The sequence below is a fragment of the Gymnoscopelus microlampas genome (assembly GCF_963454915.1).
Source record: "Gymnoscopelus microlampas genome assembly, chromosome: 1".
Classification (NCBI taxonomy): Eukaryota; Metazoa; Chordata; class Actinopteri; order Myctophiformes; family Myctophidae; genus Gymnoscopelus; species Gymnoscopelus microlampas.
Genome location: NC_139962.1, coordinates 46,870,493 through 46,887,150, shown reverse-complemented (window position 1 = coordinate 46,887,150; position 16,658 = coordinate 46,870,493).

Genomic DNA, 16,658 nt, shown 5'->3' with positions numbered 1-16,658 from the left:
ATGGATGAACTGTGACGGGATAGATGAGGGAGGTCAGCAAGAGTTTTTTTTGTGCAAATATTAATTTGAATATCTGTTAGTTTATTGTATCGTATCTGTATTTTGTTTTAGTTTTCCTCATTTTTTATTGTTGTAATGTTAATTATTGACATGTATTTTGGGTTATTGTTTTCCTGTTTTCTTCTTGGTCGTCATGACTTCATAGGCTTATCAAAATTACATAATAGCATTAGTCTTTGATGGATAATATCATTGGAAATTATGTAATATTTGCACAAAAAATGTCATACATTTCAGTTGTAATGTATGATTTGTTTTAACTTCCATTTACTGTATTTGAATGTGATGTTTTTTTTTATTGTATTTATTTGTTTATTTATTGCTTTCTTCTTTTTTTTTATAAAGGCGCTATATCACTAAACATTACCGTATCTGATCTCAATAGGCTCATTATCTGTAACTGTACAGCTGTGCTGCTTCAGGAATTCTGTGACCAACAGCGTAGCTCATCATTGTTGTAATGTGAAGAGACTCATCTTCAGACTCCACCTCATCCTGTAGCACTTAGATGCATTTTGAGCTTGTAGATCTGCTATTTTCAAATGTCCAAAGTTTAAATAGGGTTAATGTTTGTATGTTTTGTAGTAATAATCAAAATCTACAAAGTAACTAAAGGTTTCAAAAAATTGTAGTGGAGTAAAAGTACAATATTTGCCTCTGAGGTGTGGTGGAGTATAAGTAGAAGTACTGAACATTGGAAATACTCCAGTAAAGTAAAAAATACCTCATATGCTGGATTCATTTGTTGACCTGGCATCCTATAGTTTCTATGTACAGATTATTAATTTATCATACCGTTTAGACTGATGTTTACTGAGACACTGCACTGTCTCTGTTTTCTATGTATGTGTTTATAGTTGGGTCATCTGTGGCACTTCCGTGACCGTGGAGAGCGAAGGTCCGTTTCTCAATGGATTTGTCATCTAGGAGGGTTATTAAACAAATTCAGCCGGGGTGTATTTTTAAAAGGGGCGGGGAACATTTTTGAGAGACCAAAATCCAAAATGGCGACCGTGAAAATGAACTTTTTAATGGTTTGACCTATAAAGATGCACTATACATGGTTTCAGAGCTGATTTTGGTCAAGGAATACATATTTGGTGTTTATATAATGATTTGACCTATTGTTGACCTTCAAATGCAAGATGGCTGCCAATTATGAGCTCCAAAAGGTTTTTCTTTCAAAATCGTCACAGAGCCTTCTTATTAGGCTCTAATGAAAGCTCTGCTCATGATGAGTTGAATAATATACAGTATAAGTACACAGAAGTCATCTCTGAGGTCAATACAGTCAATGTTTGTGTGTAAACAACAGTTACTGAGTTGTAGTTAACCATTAAATAGTGTAGGCTACTGAGAATATGGTGTCCAGTTCATCCCATCACATTTTCATAATGAACCAAGCCTCAAATCACTCTAAGATTACCACTTTGTTAACTTGACCTGGAATCGTACCCAGGACATCCAGGACCTCTGGTTCACCAGGCAGGCCCACTAACCACTCTGCTATGGCACTCTGATTAACATCATGTCAGAAAATGAAACGAAACAAAAGTCTGACTATACTGAGTCAGAGACTCAGTAGTCTGCTCCCTTTGCAGACTAAAGTCAAGCTTTATAAAATGTAAGTTGTGTAAAAAAAAAGTCTGACTATACTAAGTTGTTATTTGTTTGTTTAAGTCAGACTATGCTCTACTCAGAGTCATAAGTTTACAAAATGTACTAAAGTACAGTGAACGTCTGTGCGGTTTGTCTCCATCACTGAAAATCACGTACATGTAAACAGATATAAAACTGCTGTCCTGTGCATCCTGACTTGCTGCTGTGGCTGAGCCTTGAACCTGTTACCTGCGGCTCATTAGTCAGTGACTCTATCCATTCACCTACAGCTGTTTCCTTGAATCTGTGGTTCTAAAACATTTTGTTGTCAACCCCCCAAAATGACATGTATTTGGGCAGTGGACCCCAATGTGAAAAGTAACACATTTGTTTTAAGTCATTCAATGTTAGGGACCAAAAAAAGTCACTACAAAGTACTACCAATCAACTCTAAATTGCCTGAAACGTACTCCTAACAGGTTTTTGGGGGGACGATTTTGGCCTCCACAATTAGTGATTTTTTCGGATTTAACTTTCGTTAAACGAAAATTACCAATCAACTTTAAATTGCCTGAAACGTACTCCTAACAGGTTTTTGGGGGGACGCTTTTGGCCTCCACACTTAGTGATTTTATCGGATTTAACTTTCGTTTCGGTAAAATTAATTTTACCTTTCGGTAAAATAAATTTTACCCTAAATGGCCACATCTGAACCCACACAAAACACCACAGGCCTGCCGTTGCCACAGCCTCCCACCACTAACGCCTCAAATTCTGACCTTTTACCGCCCTCCACAATCCCACCACTTCCCTGCGTACCAACTTCTCATAAGGCCAGGCCACAGAAAAAGATTCTGGACTGGAACATCTCGGCACAAAAGCGTGTGCTCATGCTGGGGGACTCCAACCTGTCTAGAATCCCACCCTCACATCACACGGACGTTCAGATAGACAGCTACCCGGGGGCAGTCTTCTACAACCTGACCAAGGTGTTGGAGAAGACTGAGCCCCATCCCAGAGTAGAGATAGTGGTCCTCTCAGTGGGCATCAACAGTAAAGACAATGATGCAAACCAGACCTCCTATCCACCTGTTTCCGCGGGTAGTTTCCTGATGTGTGGGAAACATCCTGCGGAGGGACCGGAAGTAGAAAGTAGCGGCTCATGTGTTTACATTTGCCAGCAGAACGTAGCTGCAGCTTCACAGGTCGCATAGCGATTTTCCAAGACGTTTGTTATTAAGACTCGGCTTTTCTTAACGTCACAATGAGCTCAGGGACAACGTGTGCTGTGCGTGGCTGTCATTACAACCGAACCAAACTAAATGAATGGCTTAAACTAGAGTGCTTCGTGTGGGGCACTCTAGTACACATGCATTAACACATCATGCATGATGACGTTAAGAAGTGGCCTCGTATCGCTTTGTGGAGTCCAGTTCTAAGTAGGCTAATGTAAATGTACGCATCCATTATTACGACCTGTCCTAAATGTTTTAGATACCTCCCGACACAGCTGATTCACGTAATCAATACGTCATTTATGAACCGTTATCATTTAAGATAACCATCAGTCCCTGCGTGCTGAGGTCATATCATCAACAGCAGTAAACATGCAACACAGATAGGTAGATTAATATAATTAAACGTGCAGGCCGAAGCCAAGTGCTCCAGTATTTTATTTTATTTGGGTCGGCGAGGAAACACGTACTGTTTGTTGACATTCTAAGACCACCTCATGGCTAATTTGCATATGACGTTCATATTATCCCACTGTCAACAAAGGAAAGGACATGTATTGTATTGTGTGGTGGCTATTCTCACCTTCTTAATATAACTGACTGTACAAATGAGCATGGTTCTATTTGCACACTCACAATTACAACTGGTCTGGATAATGAACACTGAGGATTTTACTGTGAGAGACGCTATGCGCACAAACACGGCTTACACTTACCATAACTAAGTAACCAAGTAAAAGTACTCATTATACAAAATGTTCCATTTCACAAGTCTTCAAAATGTTAAAAAGCATTTTGAAAATAGCCGATCTACAATTTCACAACGAAAGCTTGTAGGTCTGCTATTTTCAAATAGCCGAAGTATCGGGTAAAGTGTTTAATGCATGATTTGTAATAATGCAAATCTACAAAGTAACTAGTAACTCAAGTTTTCTAATAATTATAGTGGAGTAAAAAGTACAATATTTGCCTCTTAGATGTAGTGGCCTAGACGTACAAGTACTGCAAATTGAAAATACTCCAGTAAAGTAAAGATTCCTCAAATTTGTACTTAAGTACAGTACTTCAAGTCACCTCCAGACAGATGGTCAGTTAGCTCAGTTCAGCTCAGTTACAGAGCCGATGTTAAAAGGCAGGGCCAGGCAAGCCCAAGCCTACATGATTCAGACCTGAACACACTCTGTCACACACACACACACACACACACACACATAAACCTACTGTACAGTTACACAAACACAGTGCGAAATCTTTCATCAATGCATTTGTCCTAGGACACAAATCATCTTTCATCTTTTGTGCAGCCCTTGTAAATCTGAGAGGAGAGTTAATGTAAAGCAATAGACACAATTTAGATCACAATCACATCACTGTTAATTGTATTTTATGTATTTCTGTTTTGAGAGGCCTTAATAAATGCTTATGTAATTTCTAATGAGATAATCCAGAAACAGTATTGTCTAATTTCCAATGAGATAATCAAGTTGAATTAAGTATTTTGTCCATTTTAGGGACAATATTAATGGGCACAGAGTTTTCGGTTATGAATGTGTCGCTACATTTCCCACCATAGGTATTATAAATGTAACTGTGTTGTTTTACATTCTTTTGCCTAATAAAAATTTCAATCAATCAAACATCAATTTTTAATGACATTAATGAAACTTGATTCGGCAAAACACTTCAAAAGGTCACATAGTCAGGCTGGTAAAACATTGTCATTCTGGATAGATGTAATTGCTGAGCACACTAAGGATCTGATTCCATGGCTGCCTCGTGAAACCATAAAAGCTACTATGCCACAGGTTTTCCTGGAGAATTTTCCAAACACTACTTGTGTAATTGACTGTACAGAAAGTGTTTTGCAGAAAGCAAAAAATCTGGACTCAAGAACTGAATCTTACAGTCACTACTATGCTTGTAATGCTGTGAAATATCTAGTTGTAACTGCGCCATCTGGAGTCATTATGTACATTTCAGATGCTTTTGTCTAAAAGGTCTGACCAAAAAAGTCCTTGCGGACTTGTTTCCGTTGAGGTCCTTGGTCCATCTAAAACAAGCATTGTTGATGTGCGGACAAAGCTTTGTAAGCATGACACAAGAGTGTTGAATTCAAGTAGAGGAATCCCTGTGTAGAGAAGACAGTCTTCATCATGTTTTAGGAGCAACAGACTGTGAGCTCTCAGGGGATGGTTCAGGCAGCACGCTAGATGTCCTGGCAGGTGGAGCTTTGGGATAGATGTGGTCCTCCATTCCTGGGTCTGACCACTGTGTCTGGACATCATGTGAGCTCTTTGCCACGGGATTTGGCTCCTCTTAAGCCTCCATTGCAACTGGCTCGTCGTCTGCGGGTACAGACATATTTAGTGTACAATGAGATGTATTGCAGTAGTTGTTATCGATTGAGACAGATGTAATTGTACATGTTTAACACACCACCATGCTTAAGGCACTGAATTAAACATATGATTATAACATATTATATATTTTTTGTCTTTAAAAGAAATGCTTGTTTTTCTTTTTGGCCTTTAAGGTTATATCGTCACCTTCCTAAAATAATGGCCTACATCATTCTTTTTGGGAAATGATATTTTTGTCAAAAGAGTTGCTTGCTTCTAGAAATAGGCCATTATTTTGTCAAGGTGCGTGGAGAAGAAAAAAAACACGAGTAGTGCTGTGCGTGGGTGTGACACACACACACACACACACACACACACACACACACACACACACACACACACACACACACACACACACACACAGCGCGCGTGTGTGTGAGACGTTAATGACACATTATTAGTGTATGTGTTTGTGATCATAATTGCGTTGCAACTTTTTGTTTGCGATAGGTTGAATCGCTTGCGACACAATCACAATGAGCCCTGCCGTGGACCAGGCCAGGTCAGATTTGTTTTAATGCCTTGTAGAAATTAATCTTACCCGTTAAATGTCTCTGAACGATACCCTCCTCTGGAGGTCTCTCACCCAACAGCAGCGTTGGATATGGGTTCTCCCGTGTAGGTCTCTTGTCCACGAAGTGAAATCAACAGACAGCTTTGAGAGGTTTTTTTAAGTTCAAGTTTCTTAGCCAACTTCTTTTCGCATCGGACGCGATGGAATTGAGACGTTAAGCGAGAGAAAAGCAGAGATAAAAGACTGTTACTAACAAACGTTCTTGGAGTCAGAATCGCTATGCGACCTGTGAAGCTACAGCTACGGTCGTTCTGCTGACAAATGTAAACACACTGAGCCGCTATTTCCTACTTCCGGTCCGTCCGCAGGATGTTTCCCACCCTAGATTCTTGCCCCAGTAAATTCCCGCGGAAACAGGTGGATAAACAGCTGAGCAGAATGCACAAGGAGGCCAAACTAGTTTTCCCCAATGCAACCGTCTATATGCCACTCATTAATTTTTCCACATTTCTAACACCCTTACAGAAGAACAACCTCACTCTCATGAACAACTACATCACTGCTCATTTCAAACATATCCCACAGATTGACCCCAAGCAATTTCACACGGGGCCAGACAACGTACACTGGACACAGGCAACAGCAACCATGATCTTTGATCATTGGTGCAGCCGCTTAAACCTAAATTTTTACTAAACACCAACCACAGCCTGGACCCATTCAGTGACACACATACATCTTTGCCTATTTCTCTCCTCTCACCTCCTCTGCCCCCCATTCTCTCCCCAACAGCCCCCCTTTCCTCCATCCCTTCCTTCCTTCCAGCCCCCTCTCCCCTCTCTTCTTCCCCACCTTCTCCTCAGGTGGTTCTCCAGCCTTCTCCTCCTCTCCCTCCTTCTCCTCCTCCTCCTCCCCCCATACCATCTCCTGATTCCCATACCAACATCATGAACCTGTCCAGGTCTGTCCGTCTCACTGCGGCCCAAACTCAGTTGTTGGAGAGGGGACTCACATACATTCCTCGCCCCACAAAGCTGGACTGGGAGGAACTTCGAAGGGACACTCACAAATACCATAGGAGACTAAAACTACTGGACTACTTCAAAGACAGACAGAGAGACACCCACCAACCGTTTGTTCTCCCATCTGCCTGGGAGCCAACACTCTCCCAGGTAGATGGGAGACTACGTGGACTCATCCACTCAGATAACCACACACTCAACCAGTATAACCCCCCACCAGACAGACCCGACAACCTCACAACAGATGAACGAAATAGCATTACACAGTTACGTAAAAACACACACATAGTCATCAAACCAGCAGACAAAGGTTCCAAAATAGTCATTTTAGATAACTTCCAATACATTTTTGAAGCCAATAGACAACTTTCAAACACCCGGTATTACACACACATAGCAGCCAGCATACAGTTACAAACACAAGTCAAACTTAGACAGATCATAACAACACTCTATCATGACAAATACATTACTTCAAAACAGCGTGACTTCCTTTATGGACCAGACAACCCCAGACATAGGATATTTTACCTTTTACCCAAAATACACAAAGACCCGCAGACTTGGACCATTCCCTTCGAGGTTCCTCCTGGCAGGCCGATAGTGTCAGACTGTAGCCGTGAATCATATCATATAGCACAATACATTGATCATTATTTAAACCCCCTTTCAACCATACACCCCAGTTACCTCAGGGACACATACGACTTTCTGGAGAAGATAAAGCCCATAGCCGTGCCCTCACACACCCACATCTTCACTATAGACATAGACAGCCTGTACACTAACATTAATACACCTACAGGCTTACAGACAGTTAGGAGACTATTTCAAGCACACCCAGATAACACACGACCGGACAATGCATTATTACAACTCTTAGAACTCAGTTTAACTTGCAACGATTTTGTATTTAATGACCAGCACTATTTACAGGTTGAGGGCACGGCTATGGGCAAGAAATCTGCTCCAGCCTACGCCAATATTTACATGAGTGAGTGGGAGAGAGAGGCCTTGGCCAAGTGTCCACTCAAACCTCTTATGTACTACAGGTATCTGGACGACATCATAGGACTCTGGCCACATACACTTCAACAGTTTGACACATTTCTAAACATACTGAACACACATCATACTTCCATAACCATCAAACATACAATACATCCTACAGAGATTAATTTCCTAGACACCACAGTTTTTCTACATCCAATAAATCACACACATAAACAACTACTCACCAAGGTATACTTTAAAGACACAGACACACATGCATTACTTCACAAACAGAGTTATCATCCAAAACATACATTTGCAGGTATTATTAAGTCACAAATCATCCGTTTTTTTAGAATTTCCTCAGGTAGAGACCATTTTAATCAGGCAACACAAACATTGTTCGCAGCCCTTAGGAAGCGCGGCTACAGCAAACGCTTTCTCCGTACTGTTAAAAATGATGCCTTGGCCTCTCTCTCCCCCACCTGGTCACTTTCCACACATACATCCTCTGATAATTTGCCTCCCATCAGTCAGTTTAGCCCGGACCCTTCCCAATTGAGTTTGGGTCCCCTGCACACTACCTCCTTGCCTAACCCTAACCCTAACCTCTTCTCCAACCTTAACCCTAACCCTAACCTCTCTCCTAACCTTAACCCTAACCCTAACCAACCCTCACCCAGTAACACGGGGCCTCTCTCTGGCGCAGAGGCAGGAGCAGACCTGGACGGCCTCCCTGCCACCACCTCCCCTCAACAGGAGCGCTCTCCACCCCCCACTTCTCTTTCCCCTGCCACACACTCCACTCTTTCCTCATCCACCCCCACAACACTCATTCCGCTTATTACTACATTCTCACACAGACTACAACCACTACACCACACATTCAAACAGAACTTTACCACGACACAACAATCCTACCCCCTGTTACAGTCCCATAGGATCATATCAGCACTTAAAAGGAACAAAAGCTTAGGGGACCTCCTGGTGCATTCTAGCTTCACTTCTCTGCCACAACAGCCTCCACAGCCACATACACTTCATTTCAGACGCCGTAAATTTATCACCAACCCTCATAGTCATACTTCATCCCCCATTCAGGACTCATGTTCACTTAGCTCTCCCAACATAGTCTACATCATCACCTGCACACTCTGTCACAAACACTATATAGGAGAAACCAAACATACACTAGAAACAAGACTCAAACAACACCTGTACAATATCACACGTGCAGACAGACAGACAACACTTTACACACACTTCCAGTCCCATCCCACCACTAACCTCATTATTTCAAGTCTGGAATGCGGAGTCCGCTGGACCGGTGGACAGCGGAAACTCCATGAACACAGATGGATAGCAACACTTAAAACGGTCGCACCCAATGGCCTTAATGACAGACCATGACATTCCATACATACACATTACACCATACCGAGGCACACACATGCACATACACATACCTACATGAGCACACGCCACACACACACGCACACACACACACACACACACACACACACACACACACACACACACACACACACACACACACACACACACACACATACTACCCATATAACATTCTCATCCACCACTTCAATTTTAAAAGGGATTTTTATGAATAAAAGCTATTTTACTCCTCTTTTACATGGACTTGGACTCTCTTAATATGGGTTTTATAATGCAATTTTGTGTTTTTGAATACCCTGAACAATGGGTTTTACCATACGTTTTCTGACCACTATGCATTGTGTTTTATGAGCTTATAAATGTGGGTTATTTCAATTTCAATTATATTTAGAAACCACTGCACCCCCTACAGGTGCACCAGACCATTGCCCAGAAAAATGATGATGACACCAGTAATAATAATAACCCTAAACTGCACCCTCTACAGGTTTACCGGGATAATCGCTCCAAATGGTTTCTTATTTTATATTGTGTCTAATCTCTTGGTTTGTTGCAATTTTAAATACTGGGACAAAGATATATTATTATTATTATTAATCCCTTTTAACTCATATTTCTGAGTAAAACAAATTGGGGTAAAACGCAGTCCCCACCAAAAATATTTACTATTCTGTCCTTATCGGTACATAACTCGGACGGCGCTGAGTCGACTAGCAGACCATCGGCTGGTCGTCGCGGGCACTCGCGCCTGGAGGCGCTCGGGCGCGACTCCTCAGCCTCAAGGTCTGCTGAGTCGGCGCGCCTCCGTCATGGTCCAAAACTACATTTTATCGGCAGCCTTGTTAGACCCCTTACTGTCCAAGTCAACAATATACAACAGTGGGTCCTTTTTAGCATATATTTTAAGTTTCAAGTTTTTAATCTTCCCTTGAGTCCAAGTCCTGTACCCTTTTATAATGACACAGTGGATGATTGTGGGTATGCGGTCCAACTAAGGTGGGACTCAGGGAGTTGGGCGCCCCTGCCATGCACAGCCCCCAGTGAACATATCTCATATAGTTCACTGGTTATTTTACTCCATAGATGGTCACCATTTGGGAACACCCCCCTCTGGTGGATAAAATAAATCATTACACACACATGCACACAATGCCTTTTATATTTATGTATGTATATGTATGTATATATATGTATATATATGTGTGTATGTATATATGTGTTTATATAACTCTCTAGTTGAAGCAGTTTTTTAAGGGAGCAACAGATGGGCCAGTGCAATAGAGCATTTAATTTGCCTTTTTTAACCACACAACTCAATAACAATACCTACTCCTACATCTCCCCCTACTCTGCCTCCTACTCCTCCCCCTACTCCTATTCCTACTCTGGGCCCTATTCCTACTCCTCCCCCTACTCTGGCCCCTATTCCTACTCCCCCCCCCCTACTCTGGGCCCTACTCCTCCCCCTACTCTGGAACCTATTCCTACTCCTCCCCCTACTCTGTGCCCTACTCCTTCCCCTACTCCTATTCCTACTCCTCCCCCTACTCCCCGACTATATTCCCCCCTTACTCTACTCACTAATCTACTCCGCCTACTCTACACACCCTCTATCTATCTATCTCAGTAACTGAGACCGAATTGGCCAGATTCGGTCTCAGTTACTAAGGTGGTGACTGGATTTGAACCAGGACACTCCTACAAGTTATTCTACGGATATCAGTCAATTTATCCGCTGCCCCAATTTACCGGGGACTTGACGTTAGTGGGAATCGAACCCAGGATCGCTCGGTCCTGGGTTGAACTGGATTTGAACCAGCACACTACTACAAGTTATTCTACGGATATCAGTCAATTTATCCGTTGCCCCAAGTTACCGGGGACCCTTGACTCGAGTGGGAATCGAACCCACTCAAGTCAAGTCAAGTCATGTCATTGGACAGACGCTCTACCAGTTGAGCTATGCTGTAGGCTGAGAGTTACAGGTTTCCTGGTGGTTTTAACTTGTTTTTCTAGAAGTTAGTCTGCAAAGGGAAGCATCACTAAGGATATCAGTCAATTTATCCGTTGCCCCAAGTTACCGGGGACACTTGACTCGAGTGGGAATCGAACCCACTCAAGTCAAGTCAAGTCATGTTATATCAGTCAATTTATCCGTTGCCCCAAGTTACCGGGGACACTTGACTCGAGTGGGAATCGAACCCACTCAAGTCAAGTCATGTTATTGGACAGACACTCTACCAGTTGAGCTATGCTGTTGGCTGCGAGTTACAGGTTTCCTGGTGGTTTTAACTTGTTTTTCTAGAAGTTAGTCTGCAAAGGGAAGCATCACTAAGGATATCAGTCAATTTATCCGTTGCCCCAAGTTACCGGGGACACTTGACTCGAGTGGGAATCTAACCCACTCAAGTCAAGTCAAGTTATTGGACAGACGCTCTACCAGTTGAGCTATGCTCTTGGCTGAGAGTTACAGGTTTCCTGGTGATTTTAACTTGTTTTTCTAGAAGTTAGTCTGCAACGGGAAGCATCACGAAGGATAACAGTCAATTTATCCGTTGCCCCAAGTTACCAGGGACACTTGACTCGAGTGGGAATCGAACCCACTCAAGTCAAGTCAAGTTATTGGACAGACGCTCTACCAGTTGAGCTAAGCTGTTGGCTGAGAGTTACAGGTTTCCTGGTGGTTTTAACTTGTTTTTTCTAGAAGTTAGTCTGCAAAGGGAAGCATCACTAAGGATATCAGTCAATTTATCCGTTTCCCCAAGTTACCGGGGACACTTGACTCGAGTGGGAATCGAACCCACTAAAGTCAAGTTATTGGACAGACGCTCTACCGGTTGAGCTATGCTGTTGGCTGAGAGTTACTGGTTTCCTGGTGGTTTTAACTTGTTTTTCTAGAAGTTAGTCTGCAAAGGGAAGTATCACTAAGGATATCAGTCAATTTATCCGTTGCCCCAAGGTACCGGGGAAACTTGACTCGAATGGGAATCGAACCCACTCAAGTCAAGTCAAGTTATTGGACAGACGCTCTACCAGTTGAGCTAAGCTGTTTGCTGAGAGTCACAGGTTTCCTGGTGATTTTAACTTGTTTTTCTAGAAGTTAGTCTGCAAAAGGAAGCATCACAGTAAAGACACCAGTGGGATTTGAACTCAAGACCTCTAGATCATGAATACTGCGTCTCAACCCATTGAGCTAACTGTTGGCCAAGAAATACAGCCTTCCTGGTGCTTTGACTTGAACAACAAACAAGACAAATAAATGCATTTTTTCACCATTGTGTCACTACCGAAACGAAAGTTTGTCACTACCGAAACGAAAGTTAAATCCGAAAAAATCACTAAGTGTGGAGGCCAAAATAGTCCCCCCAAAAACCTGTTAGGAGTACGTTTCTGGCAATTTAGAGTTGATTGGTAGTACTTGTAGTGACTTTTTTTGGTCCCTAACATTCATCGAGCTCTGGACTTAGTAAATTAATTTTTTCACCATTGTGTCACTACCGAAACGAAAGTTAAATCCGAAAAAATCACTAAGTGTGGAGGCCAAAATCGTCCCCCCAAAAACCTACTAGGAGTATGTTTCAGGCAATTTAAAAAAAGGATAAGTATTTCCTTCTCATCTGAATGTTTCATGTCTCTGTGGCTCAAGAGATGTGTCACTGTTTATGAACCAAAGAGTTTAAGGTTCAAAGCTCCTAAAGAACATTTTCATTGTCCATCTCAATCCTGAAAAGGTGGTTTAAGTATTATGTTCTCAGTTGCATAGTTCATGCCACCATGGCTCAAGAGAAAACTCTGGGGTTTATAAACCGAAGGTTTAAGGTTCGAAACTCCTGGAGCACATTTCCACTGTCCATCTAACTTCAAGAGATAAACACAGGGTCTGAAAGCAGAAGGTTTGGGGTTCAAAGCTCCTGAAGAACATTTTCACTGGCCATCTAAATTCTAAAAGGCGGGTTAAGGATGACGTTCCCAATTGTGACTTCCATGCCAGCGTGGCTCAAGAGATAAACACAGGGTCTGAAAGCAGAAGGTTTGGGGTTCAAGGCTCCTGAAGAACATTTTCACTGGCCATCTAAATTCTAAAAGGCGGGTTAAGGATGACGTTCCCAATTGCACTTTCCATGCCAGCGTGGCTCAAGAGTTAAACACAGGGTCTGAAAGTAGAAGGTTTGGGGTTCAAGGCTCCTGAAGAACATTTTCACTGTCCATCTAAATTCTACAAGGCAGGTTAAGGATGACGTTCCCAATTGTACTTTCCATGCCAGCGTGGCTCAAGAGTAAAACACAGGGTCTGAAAGTAGAAGGTTTGGGGTTCAAGGCTCCTGAAGAACATTTTCACTGTCCCCATCTAAATTCTAAAAGGCGGGTTAAGGATGACGTTCCCAATTGTACCTTCCATGCCAGCGTGGCTTAAAAGATAAATCAAAGGTTCACAAACTAAAGGTTCGAGGTTCAAAGCTCACTCAAAACAACTCAAAACAACTACTAAACAAAAACTAAAAGGGTAATACAACAAAAAAACAATGGAGCAATACAAACTGGTGATAAAAAAAACAATAAAAAAATGTCTCAAACAAATTCATGTGAAAAAAAACAGTGGCCAAAAATTACTAAAATAAAAATATTTAATTAATATGTAAATGTATTAAGCTGCTCCCCCTGGAGGTGGGCTCCCTCCATGCTCCTCCCTCTCCTACCGGAGCTAAAAGAGGGCGTGAGGAGGGAGGCGGGCTTCATCCATGGTTCTCGCCTTAAAAAGACCGAAAATTGAGATCTTCCCTGACCAAGATTCAAACCCACGACCATCTACTTGTGAAGCCTATGCTTTACTCTTGCACCACCAGGCCTTTCACATTAATTAGGATTTTGAGGTTATATTTAAAGTTAAAGCGAGAGGTGACAGGTCAAAAGATGAAAATCCACAGCAAACACCTCTACCCCTGACAGAATGACTGGATCTATTAGATACACCCTCTGATGATCAGTTCATTATGACACGACTGAGATTTAGGTTGTTTAAAACCATTACTCTGGCTGAGTCTGAACCCAGATTTACACTTTCATTGAAAGGAAACAGAGAGATGTTTCGTAATGTCATAAAAATTCATACCCTTTTTGTCATTTATAAATTCCTTAGTTTCAGATGATCAAAACTATAGCAGTTTTGATGTTAAATCAAGTAGGCTACATTGTTCTCACTTTGAACTGGACATTAAAAAATATGTCTTAAGTTTTCAACTATAGTTCCTCAAACAGTGCTGTATTATGACCACAGATCCTCTATGATTAACTGAATTAAGTTTAAGAAAATACCACTTGGCACTCATGGCATGCAGCATATCAATCAAAACAATGATCAATTATAGGCCGAGCTCCATACTCCGTTTTGAGGTATTCTAGTGACTCAGGGATAACAAATTACATAAATTCAACCACTTAAATGTAATGTATATATTGCAACAACCAACCAAGAGTGTTGCAAACAGCTGAGTTTGTAACAAAATGAGGAAACTCACACAAACAAAGAACGTTTAAATTATTTTATTAAAACTAACTTAACCCCATATGGGTCACCGGTGAGCCTCAGGGCTCAATACTAGTGTATTTTCTGTTTTGTGTTATTATGAGGAAAGTTTTGACTGAAAATAGCCGATCGACAAGCTATTTTCTGCTAAAGCTATACCCACAATACGGATACTGGGGTGGTTAACAGTGCTTAAAGGGCAAGACCACTTTGGTAGAGGTTTGGGTTGTGTAGTTACCTTGCCATGATGCATCTCCAAAGGTGGGCAAGAAATCTAAAATAATTGCTCCATTGATAATAAAAAAATATGCTCCTCATTGAATTACATTGTAGGCTGAAACAGCTCTCAAAGTCACTCTTTTAGCACAAACGGACGCAAATAAAGTTGATTCAGACTATATAGAACATCACCAAACCCAGTACCGTTTGTTTATTAAATAAAAATGCTAACATCCTGTTAATTTTGCTATTTTTATTAAAAAGAACTCGGACTGGATCCGCGGATCTGGATCTTCAAATAGTAAAATCAACAGGAAGTTGACATTTTTATTTAAAAATAAAACAGTACTGGGTTTGGTGATGTTCTATATTGACTGAATCAGCTTTGTTTGTGTTCGTTTACGTGCTAAAAGAGTGACTTTGAGAGCTGTTTCACCGTACAATGTCAATGAGGAGCATATTTTGAATGATCAATTTCTATTCAATTATTATACAGCAATTATTTTAGATTTCTTGTTCACCTTTGGAGTTACATCATGACAAGGTAACTACACAACCCAAACCTCTACCACAGTGATCTTGTTCTTTAACAAGCAAAATCCAAAAGGCTGGAGTGCTCCCAGTGAGCTTCACGGTGAGAGAGAGAACAAGAATGAAGTCCAGCCACCTCTTTTATAGAGGACAATCCAGGTGGGCCAGATCTCCACTGATGACACACTCCGCCCTCCAATCATTCTGACACACATGACACATGGTTAGTAACCATGACAACCACACCAGTCACCCTGACAACCCACAAGAATTAAATATAAAAATAGATAGCTGTGCTGTGAACAATTTAGGCTGACAAGAACAAGTATTTTTTAACGACAGGACTGTATGGCATTTTGTTTATACTAAAGTATTGTATGACTTCATTTTTTATGACAGTACGAGTTTAGTATGACTTTTCTCATATACTATTGTGTCAATGTAGGAACTGAATTAACAAGCTAAAGTCCTTTTAGCATCAACTCCTCCAAGGAACAGGCCATATGGTGTAGTTGGCAGGGCTTTATTGAAGAAAAGGTGACATTAAAAACAAACAATTAGACAAATAATCATACATTGATGATGACAATGAAGTGCACATTAGCATTCACACTGATTTACATGTCAACCTTAAAGTCACATCAGACAATGAGCATGAAACTGTCACTTTTACAAACTGTAATAAAAGTTATCCTTGCCTGGGCGTACATCTGTGCTGGAGGCTGACGACAGGGGAACAGGTTCTCCTGAGAGCAAGAAGCTGCGATGGAGAGATGAGTGAATGCCAGGTGAGCACTCACCTGGCATAAAAGGGTCTCTGAGAGCAGCTTGAGCCATTCATTACTAAACTACAACATGAAGGGACCACCACTGAAGAATTGATTGATTGATTATACTTGCATATTGTTTTTATTAACGTTTTTCAGTTTTGTAGTCAGTGTGTGTAGTGTTGTTGTTAACTTGTTTCCCCCGAGTAGTACCCCCCCCCCCCCCCCCCCCCCCTCCCTTACGAAGATCTCGCCTGCCCTAAATGTAATTCCTGGGAACGCCACTGTTCCATGAGCTGCTGCTGTGCTGCTGTTCAGCCACAGAGAAGAACGCCGCTCTGCTTTTGGGCTCCATGATTGGTCAAGTTCAAGGATTCTGGAT